General features: G+C 41.8%; 1 non-coding gene across 1 annotated transcript; it reads right to left on the bottom strand.

Annotated features, from left to right (window-relative positions):
• Positions 1 to 1,696: 1,696 nt before the first annotated feature.
• LOC141662848 (small nucleolar RNA R71) lies at positions 1,697 to 1,803 on the bottom strand. Its single transcript, XR_012550945.1, has one exon. It is a non-coding gene; the product is annotated as a small nucleolar RNA R71 (small nucleolar RNA).
• Positions 1,804 to 11,148: the final 9,345 nt, after the last annotated feature.

The raw sequence follows: 11,148 nt of genomic DNA, 5'->3' as shown, positions 1-11,148 counted from the left end.
TCATAGAGAATAAGAAGGAGATTATGTTTTAGATTGTGTTTTGCACAAGAAGCGAAGGAGATAAGGAAGAAGACCGATTTAGCACACCGCAACGAAGAGGAAGCATATTTTCTTGTGATTCTTGTTTCGTTGTAACGTTGGATGCTAGTTTTCTTGCTTTGACTTATTTACTCTTGTGACGTACTCTGTTTTAATATAATTAGTTTAGTTATTATTTTCTTGTGTTGTTTATCATGATTTCATATGAACCCATGATGGCGATAAGTTCTATTATGGGCTAATCGTGATCATGGGGTTGCAACGGATTTATTATGGAATTCTTTAGTTAATTGTTTAATACTTTAGTGTGTGATGATTGCATAATATCTAGTATTGGTTGTGCGTATTCGTCTTATGTGCGTCGCGAACATATAAGATAGGGTGTTAATATCTTGTGAAGCGACAGTGGATCTTGAGATTTGGAACTTGCCATGCTAGCATAGGTTCATGTACGTTGTGCATGATTAGTGGGTAACTCTAACAGTTTTATTTGCCCTATGTAATCAAAAGGAATAACTTGTGCTTAAATCGTTGTGTTGTCAATTTCTGTAGACATATAGGAACTCAACATAATTGATGACTATTCAACTTCTATCTTAATTGTGGATGCTTGGTAGAATGGTATTAGTACAATGAAAGTTGGTTTTTATCAGTTCCGTGTTATTCGATTAATATCATCACTGTCACATGCTAAAGGTAATAACAATGGCTATAGAAGGAAGTAATAATGAAGTTGTGATCTCATGAGTGTTTTATTATTGATAAATTGAAGTGTTAGTTAAGTGGTTAATTAAGTAGTTAATTATAGTTAATATTTAATCAACAATTTTAAGTGTTATCTTAACATTGAGAAGTAATCATACATTGGTGAGTGAGTTAAATTAGAAAATAAATTAGTCTGAGTCTCTGAGGGAACGAACTAGAAAGTATTCTATATTACTTGCGAACGCGTATACTTGCGTGAATATTAGTGCATGTTTTCGCCCTAACAAGTTTTTGACGCCGCTGCCGGGGACTCGGCGTATTTGTTTAGTTTATGTACTTACCATCATTGGTCATTAGGACTCAGTGATTAGGACGTAGTAGTTAATTACTCTTTTCGGTTGTGTTTTAGGTACTTTAGCAAGCGTTTATGCAAACTCGTTCTCGTGCTCGCAAGAGGACCTTAGATACAGCTGAGGAGAAAGACGAAGTTCTTGATACTCCGGAGAAGTTAGATTTTGAGGATTCGGATTCAGGAACTGAGCAGAAAGAACCAGTAAACATGGGAGATCGTATTGTTCAAGCTGATCCAGCTCTTATGGATTTTTCTCGGCCTAAAATTGATGACATTCAGTCAAGCATCCTTCATCCGGCTATTCAAGCTAACACCTTTGAAATCAAGCCGGGCACTATTCAGATGGTGCAGAATTCTGTTTCTTTTGGAGGAGCGGCAACTGAAGACCCCAACATGCACATAAGGAATTTTGTCGAGATCTGCAGCACTTTTAAGTATAATGGCGTGACTGATGAGGCTATCAAGTTGAGGCTTTTCCCATTCTCACTGAGGGATAAAGCTAAAGACTGGTTACATTCTGAACCAGCTGGGTCAATCACTACGTGGCAAGATCTTGCGCAAAAGTTTCTGGTGAAGTTTTATCCAATGGCAAAGACTGTTGCTATGAGGAGTGCTCTTACTCAGTTTGCGCAGCAACCTACAGAATCTATGTGCGAGGCTTGGGAACGCTACAAGGAAATGTTGAGAAAATGCTCACATCATGGAATGCCGAATTGGATGGTAATCACTGGTTTTTATAATGGTTTGGGGGCCCAATCTCGGCCCATGCTCGATGCAGCAGCTGGAGGCGCCTTATGGGCTAAAAGCTATACTGAGGCGTATAATCTTATCGAGACGATGGCTGCAAATGAGCATCAAAACCCAACTCAGAGGATGACATCAGGCAAGGTAGCAGGTATTCTGGAAGTTGATGCAGCCACCGCTATTGCAGCCCAGCTCCAAACGCTATCAATGAAGGTTGATTCTTTGGCTACGTATGGAGTTAATCAAATAACTATGGTTTGTGAGCTTTGTGCAGGTTCTCATGCTACGGATCAGTGTTCTCTTGTCAATGAATCTGTTCAGTATGTGAATAATTATCAGCGACAACAGCAGCCTGTGCCAGCAACCTATCATCCTAACAACAAAAATCATCCAAATTTCAGCTGGGGAAATAATCAGAATGCTATTCAGCCACCATATCAGCAAGGAGTGAGTAAACAGTTTAACCCACCTGGATTCCAGCAACCACAGCAGTATGCTACAAGGCAATCATATCCTCAACAGGGAAGTGCAGCTGCACCTACTAGTGCTGATTTTGAGGAACTTAAGCTGTTGTGCAAGAGTCAGGCGGTTTCTATCAAGACCTTGGAAAATCAAATCGGTCAATTAGCCAATGCAGTGCTCAATCGTCAACCTGGCACTCTTCCCAGTGACACGGAAGTACCAGGCAGGAAGGAAGCTAAAGAGCAAGTCAAGGCTATTACCTTAAGGTCTGGAAAAGTAGCTGATGCTGAAAAGGCAAAAGAAGTCGAAGCTGAAGTTAGAGATGAAGAATCTAAGCAAAAGGAGAAAGCGGCGGAACCAAAGAAGACTACTGTTGAACACACTCTGCCTGAGGCTAATACAGGGGAGAAACAGCTCTATCCTCCACCACCTTTTCCTAAGAGATTGCAGCAACAAAAGCTGGATAGACAGTTCGGGAAGTTTCTGGAGGTGTTCAAGAAACTTCAAATCAATATACCTTTCGCTGAGGCGCTGGAACAAATGCCTAGTTATGCGAAGTTTATGAAGACTATTCTTTCAAGGAAGGTGAAACTGGATGACCTTGAAACCGTTGCTCTCACGGAAGAATGCAGCGCGGTTCTGCAACAAAAGTTACCACCAAAACTGAAAGATCCAGGAAGCTTCACCATTCCTTGCACCATTGGCAATCTAACTTTTGACAAGTGCCTTTATGATTTGGGAGCAAGCATTAATCTGATGCCGTTGTCGATCTTTAAAAAGCTGGATCTGCCTGATCCAAAACCCACATACATGTCGCTACAATTGGCGGACCGTTCCATTACTTACCTAAGGGGCATAGTTGAGGATGTGCTCGTCAAGGTGGATAAGCTTTTCTTTCATCCAGATTTTGTTATTCTGGATTTTGAGGAAGATAAAAAGATTCCCATAATCTTGGGGAGGCCTTTCTTGGCTACTGGCCGTACCTTGATAGATGTGCAAAAAGGGGAACTTGCTATGCGGGTCCAAGATCAGGATATGACCTTCAACGTATTCAAGGCAATGAAATTCCCTACAGAAGATGAGGAGTGTTTAAAAGTGAATGTGATTGATTCCGCAGTTACTTCGGAACTCGATCACATGCTAATGTCTGATGCATTGGAAAAGGCCTTAGTGGGGGATTTTGACAGCGATGATGAAGATAGCAATGAGCAATTACAATATCTGAACGCTTCTCCATGGAAGCGAAAGCTCGACATACCATTTGAATCTCTTGGTACTTCTGACCTTAAGAATGCTGAAGGGAAGTTCAAACCATCAATAGAGGAAGCACCTACCTTGGAGCTCAAACCATTACCTGAACACTTGAGGTATGCTTTTTTAGGTGATTCATCTACGTTACCTGTTATTATTTCAGCTGACCTTTCAGGTAGTGAGGAAGACAAGCTCTTAAGGATTTTGAGAGAATTCAAATCGGCTATAGGATGGACCATAGCAGACATCAAGGGGATAAGTCCTTCATATTGTATGCATAAAATTCTGTTAGAGGAAGGTAGTAAGCCAACTGTGGAACAGCAGCGAAGACTGAACCCGATCATGAAGGAGGTGGTGAAGAAAGAAATTCTGAAATGGCTAGATGCAGGCATCATTTATCCTATTTCTGACAGCTCGTGGGTGAGCCTCGTGCAATGTGTACCTAAGAAAGGAGGTATCACTGTGGTCGCAAATGAAAAGAATGAGCTCATCCCTACTCGAACAGTTACAGGATGGAGAGTATGCATGGATTATAGAAAATTGAACAAAGCCACAAGGAAGGATCACTTCCCTCTCCCATTCATTGATCAAATGCTTGACAGATTGGCGGGACATGAGTATTTTTGTCTTCTGGATGGTTATTCCGGGTATAATCAGATTTGTATTGCACCAGAGGATCAGAAAAAGACTACCTTCACTTGTCCATTTGGCACATTTGCTTTTCGTAGAGTTTCGTTTGGGTTATGTGGCGCCCCGGCCACCTTTCAGAGATGTATGATGGCTATATTCTCTGACATGATTGGAAATAACGTCGAAGTGTTCATGGATGACTTCTCCGTCTTTGGACACTCATATGATGAATGTTTGAATAATCTGCGCGCCGTACTCAAAAGATGCGTGGAAACTAATTTGGTGCTTAATTGGGAGAAATGTCATTTTATGGTGCGTGAAGGCATTATCCTTGGGCATAAGGTCTCTAGCAAAGGTCTGGAGGTGGACAAGGCCAAGGTGGGAGTCATTGAAAATCTTCCCCCACCTAATTCGGTGAAAGGAATCCGTAGTTTTCTCGGTCATGCGGGTTTTTATCGGCGATTCATCAAGGACTTTTCAAAGATATCTAAGCCATTGTGCAATTTACTTGAGAAAGATGTGCCTTTCAAATTTGATGATGAATGTTTGGCAGCATTCGAGACTCTCAAGGAGAGTTTGATCACTGCACCAGTTATTACAGTACCAGATTGGACAGAACCGTTTGAGATGATGTGTGATGCGAGTGACTATGCGGTAGGTGCAGTTCTGGGACAGCGCAAGAAAAATCTCTTCCATGTGGTCTACTATGCGAGTAAGACTTTAAATGGGGCCCAATTGAACTACACCACTACTGAGAAGGAGCTTTTGGCTATAGTCTTTGGCTTTGAGAAATTTCGATCTTATCTGCTTGGTACGAAAGTGACAGTATTCACTGATCATGCAGCTATTCGCTATCTGGTTTCTAAGAAGGATTCGAAGCCGAGACTCATTCGTTGGGTTTTTTTACTTCAAGAATTTGAGTTAGAGATCAAAGATAGAAAAGGTACCGAGAATCAAGTAGCTGACCATCTCTCTAGGTTGGAGAATCCCGATTCTACTTCACAAGATAGGACGTTAATCAATGAATCTTTTCCGGATGAGCAGTTGTTTGCAATTCAGGAGGAAGAACCATGGTTTGCAGATATTGTAAACTATCTTGTCAGCAATATAATGCCGCTTAATTTGACATCCGCTCAAAAGAAGAAGTTTCTGCATGAGGTGAAGTGGTATATGTGGGATGAACCATATTTGTTTAGACAGGGAGCTGACCAGATCATCAGGAGATGTATCCCGTTCTGTGAGATGGAGGGGATATTACGAGACTGCCATTCCACGGTTTATGGTGGACACTATGGAGGTGAGAAGACGGCAGCTCGTATTCTGCAAGCAGGTTTTTTCTGGCCTACTTTGTTCAAGGATGCTCATCAGTTTTTTTTAAGGTGTGATCGTTGCCAAAGAGTGGGAAATTTTTCAAGGAAGGATGAGATGCCATTAAATGTGATGCTTGAAGTCGAGGTCTTTGATGTATGGGGAATCGATTTCATGGGGCCTTTTATCTCGTCTTGCAATAATCAGTACATCTTGCTGGCAGTCGATTATGTCTCAAAATGGGTCGAAGTTAAAGCTTTACCGACAAATGATGCAAAGGCAGTGCTAAATTTTCTTCATAAGCAAATTTTCACAAGGTTTGGAACGCCTCGGGTAATCATAAGTGATGAAGGATCGCATTTTTGCAACCGTAAGTTCACTTCTATGATGCAGCGTTATAATGTGAATCATCGAGTAGCTACTGCCTATCATCCGCAAACAAATGGTCAAGCGGAAGTGTCTAACAGAGAGATAAAGCGCATTCTAGAGAAGGTTGTTTGTCCGTCAAGGAAGGATTGGTCTTTAAAGCTCGATGAAGCTGTTTGGGCTTACAGAACAGCATACAAAACTCCACTTGGGATGTCACCGTTTCAGTTGGTGTACGGTAAGGGATGTCATCTACCGGCGGAGCTTGAGCATAAGGCCTACTGGGCATTGAAGAAATTGAACATGGATTTAGATGCAGCTGGTAAGAAAAGAATGCTTCAGCTTAATGAACTTGATGAATTTCGACTGCAAGCGTACGAGAATAACAAAATGTATAAGGAAAAGGTAAAGAGGTGGCACGATAGGAAGCTACATCCTAAGTTATTTGTGCCAGGGCAACAAGTTCTGTTATTCAACTCTCGGCTCCGACTTTTTCCTGGGAAGTTGAAATCAAGGTGGTCTGGACCTTTTATTGTCAAAACTGTGTTTCCACATGGAGCGGTGGAAATTTTTGAGAATGATTCGGACCAAGCATTCAAGGTTAACGGTCAGCGGTTGAAGCACTACTATGGGGACATGGCAAACCGAGAGGTGGTTAGTGCCATTTTGTTGACTACTTGAGAAAGGTACGGAACGTCAAGCTAATGATGAAAAAGAAGCGTTGCGTGGGAGGCAACCCATGAATTGTTGTTACAGGAACCCTTAGAAGTTAATAACCTATCCAAAAATACAAAAAAATCAGAAAACAGGGGCTGAAAAAAAAATTTCCAGAGACCCTCTGCGCGCCCGCGCAGCTATGCTGAGCGGCCGCGCAGCTTGCTGCGCGCCCGCGCAGAAATGCTGAGCGGCCGCGCAGGGGTCGAGTTCCAGAAATTTTTTTACAGTTCAGAAAAAAAAAACAAAAAAAAACAAAAAAACACAAAAACCCATCACAGCCCATAAACCCACGAATTCTTTTCCCATTACCCCATGATTTTATCCCTCAACCCCACTCCTAATCTAATTTAACCTACTCCACACCCTATATATACATACACCTATCCTACATATCTCCCACAAACCTCCTACACTTAAACCCTCTCATAAACATCAAAAAATCAGTTCTTACACACTTTTATTCACAAATCAATGGCACCCAAGAGAGCACGCACTATTGACAGCAGCAGCACAGTTCCTACTGCTGATTCATCAAGGGGTACTGCTGCAAGGCCTCGGTTAACTGACAGAGCTGCGGAGGAGGAGTACACTAGGCTGTTGGGGAAGCCGATTCTGAAGGAGAGGGGGTTTTTACCATCAGGGAGGGATGGTGAGTTGTTGCCCATGATTGCAGAGAAGGGGTGGATAGCTTTTTGTGAGTCACCCGAAGCAGTACCGATGAGCGTTGTTCGCGAGTTCTACGCGAACGCGAAGGCTGAAAAGAATGGGTTTTCTGTAGTTCGTGGGCTGACGGTTGATTATCATCCTGCGGCGATTCGCCGTGTGATTGGACAGCGGGAGAGGAAGCCCGAGGAGGAGAACTGGAATGAAAAGACTGCTGAGGATTTTGACTTGGATTTGATTTGTGCGACTCTCTGTCGACCGGGCACAGTTTGGAACCGCAGTCCAGCCAATAATGAGTATCGTCACTTTCCGGCGATCGCCATGAACAGGTATGCTCGTGCATGGAATGCATTTATATGTGCTAATATTTTGCCTTCTTCACATGCACACGAGGTCACAGTTGAGAGAGCACAGTTGTTGTGGGGAATTCTGAATGAGGAATACTATGTGGACCTTGGTGAGTTTATCTACCAAGGAATTCTGAAGTTTTTGAGGGGAGGAAAGCATATGAACATCCCTTATGCATCCACGGTTACGAAGCTATGCCGAGCAGTAGGAGTGAACTGGCCGGCTCATGAGCAGTTGCAGTTGCCAGCAGCTCCGATAGATTCTGGCACTCTGAATGGGATGCAGGAGTGGACCGATGGTGAGCCTGAGGAGCATGGGCTGGGTTATCGTCTTCCAGGAGGACGTCCAGCACGAGGTGCTACTATGGCTAGGCCAGGGCGTGGTGAGGCTGGTTCTTCGAGAGCTCAGGAGGGTGCTGGGATGGGTGATGCCCAGTATAGGAGGCTTTCACGGCGGATGGATGCCATGTATGAGACGCAGAGCAGGTTTGCTCAGGAGCTCACTCTTGCGTTAGGGACTGCTTTTCGAGGCCTTTGAGCTGATATCCAGTGGCCAGTTTTTGGTGAGGACTCTGCATACCCGCCGCCTGATACTCCACCCACTGAGGGTGATGATGATGATGACCCCGAGTAGGTATACCCTGTGTTCCTTTCTACTACCTTCACTGGGGACAGTGAAGATTTTAAGTTTGGGGGTGGTAGTTAAGTAATATTTTGTGTGTGTCATATAGCTGCATATTCATGATAGTTAGTTCATATAGTTGCATAATTTTTGCCATATAGTTTTTTTTATATAGCTTTATTTGTTTGTCATATCATATAGCTCATGCATATACCATGATCCCTTTTGCAATAATTTAAATTATGATATTGATGCGAGTGTAGTGATAGCATTAAAGTGTTATTAAGTTGTGTAGGTTGATATGCATGCTAGAAGCACTTGTATTTTCACTAAGTCTTAGAGAATGCTTAAGGGCTAGATTGTTGTTATGATCTGATTATTTTCGAGGATAATCTATTTATTATGCTTAGAATTTGATAATAGGTTCTTAGTGGTAAAGGCATGAAAAAGAAAAAAAAAATGGAGTAAAAATGGAATTTGTTGCTAGTTGTGGCTAGGCGTCAAATGGCTAGTAGCCGGCTCGCAGGTTATGCGAGTAGTCTAGGATTGAGCAAGATGGAGCGAAACGCACTTGCTCAGAAAAAAAAAAAAAATTTGCATAATTGATCAAGAGTGGGCTCTTTGGTATTCGAGTTATTAAGTTCTTAGGGGACTTTGTGCCTAGTGACCTAAGGCTTTTAGAGTCTGGGATCCGCTAACCTAACGCTCGTTACATGGATACCATTGTATAAGTCTTTTGTGGACCTCACTCATTGCACGGTCAAATAAGCATTTGAGTTGTAAATAAAAAGCATGATTCCGTAGTAAGCTCCAGAGTTCTTGTAGTTTTGTATATCACTTTGTGCCTAGAATTTTTATTCTTTGTATAATCGTAGGATTGCCTTGAGGATAGTCTAGTCATAGTAATTGGTCTAGTTCCGAAGCATATCTGTTAAGCATTTGCACACACCACGTTTCTGGCTGTATGTCCGTTTGCATGAGTTTATTGATCTTTAGTGTCTAACTGCATTCGTTGAGACGTGACAATTTGGTTGGTTAATTGTAGTAAGGGGGATCGTTGCATTTTCATATAGATTGCATTCATGCATATTTTTATTTGTTTTGAGTCTGTGACGCTTGAGGACAAGCATCGATTTAAGTTTGGGGGTGTGATAAGTGGCATTTTATACCACTTAGAACGTCTTAAAATGGCTTAAATTGGTGTCTTGAAATCAAGTATTTTGTGTATTTGATGTGTTTTTCTAGTGTTTATGCATTTCAGGGTATTAGTTGCATTTCGGAGGAGGAATCATCAAGAATAAGCCTTGGCATGTGTTCACCATTGAGAGAGGAAAAGAACGGGCAGATTACGGCGAAGAAACGAAGCAAACCTGGAATTTTTCCAGTAGGGTCCTGCGCGCCCGCGCAGCAATGCTGAGCGGCCGCGCAGCAGCCTTGCGCGCCCGCGCAGAAATGCTGAGCGGCCGCGCAGGGTCGGGAAAAAAGCTGAATTATTTTAGACTTCTACTTCTGTTTGACTTCCAACTTCTATGTAATCTGAGTTTTATGGGACTATTATATAAGTAGATTTGAGACGTTTTCATAGAGAATAAGAAGGAGATTATGTTTTAGATTGTGTTTTGCGCAAGAAGCGAAGGAGATAAGGTAGAAGACCGATTTAGCACACCGCAACGAAGAGGAAGCATATTTTCTTGTGATTTTTGTTTCGTTGTAACGTTGGATGCTAGTTTTCTTGCTTTGACTTATTTACTCTTGTGACGTACTCTGTTTTAATATAATTAGTTTAGTTATTATTTTCTTGTGTTGTTTATCATGATTTCATATGAACCCATGATGGCGATAAGTTCTATTATGGGCTAATCGTGATCATGGGGTTGCAACGGATTTATTATGGAATTCTTTAGTTAATTGTTTAATACTTTAGTGTGTGATGATTGCATGATATCTAGTATTGTGCGTATTCGTCTTATGTGCGTCGCGAACATATAAGATAGGGTGTTAATCTCTTGTGAAGCGACAGTGGATCTTGAGATTTGGAACTTGCCATGCTAGCATAGGTTCATGTACATTGTGCATGATTAGTGGGTAACTCTAACAGTTTTATTTGCCCTATGTAATCAAAAGGAATAACTTGTGCTTAAATCGTTGTGTTGTCAATTTCTGTAGACATATAGGAACTCAACATAATTGATGACTATTCAACTTCTATCTTAATTGTGGATGCTTGGTAGAATGGTATTAGTACAATGAAAGTTGGCTTTTATCAGTTCCGTGTTATTCGATTAATATCATCACTGTCACATGCTAAAGGTAATAACAATGGCTATAGAAGGAAGTAATAATGAAGTTGTGATCTCATGAGTGTTTTATTATTGATAAATTGAAGTGTTAGTTAAGTGGTTAATTAAGTAGTTAATTATAGTTAATATTTAATCAACAATTTTAAGTGTTATCTTAACATTGAGAAGTAATCATACATTGGTGAGTGAGTTAAATTAGACAATAAATTAGTCTGAGTCTCTGAGGGAACGAACTAGAAAGTATTCTATATTACTTGCGAACGCGTATACTTGCGTGAATATTAGTGCATGTTTTCGCCCTAACAGACTCGCCAACGAGGTAATGGTGGACGCCGGGGCGTTGGAATAGTTGGCGAATCGCTGGCAACGATTACAAGCCCGGACAAAATTGAAAGCATCTTCTCTCATAGTCGGCCAATAGTATCCTTGTCTGAGCACTTTTAATGCCAAGGAACCACCCCCCGAGTGATTGCCACAAATCCCTTCGTGCACCTCTCTGAGAATATAATTTCCTTCTTCCATATCCACACAACGTAACAGTGGCTGGTTAAATCCCCTCTTGTATAGTACCCCGTCATATTCGAAATACTTTGTGGCCTGGTACCGAAGGCGTCGAGCCTGTAGTTTGTCTTCTGGTACAGC

This window comes from Apium graveolens, chromosome 5 (assembly GCF_009905375.1).
Source record: "Apium graveolens cultivar Ventura chromosome 5, ASM990537v1, whole genome shotgun sequence".
In the NCBI taxonomy this organism is placed as follows: domain Eukaryota; kingdom Viridiplantae; phylum Streptophyta; class Magnoliopsida; order Apiales; family Apiaceae; genus Apium; species Apium graveolens.
Note: the sequence above shows the minus strand (reverse complement) of the source record. Positions and strands in the feature narration are given on the sequence as shown.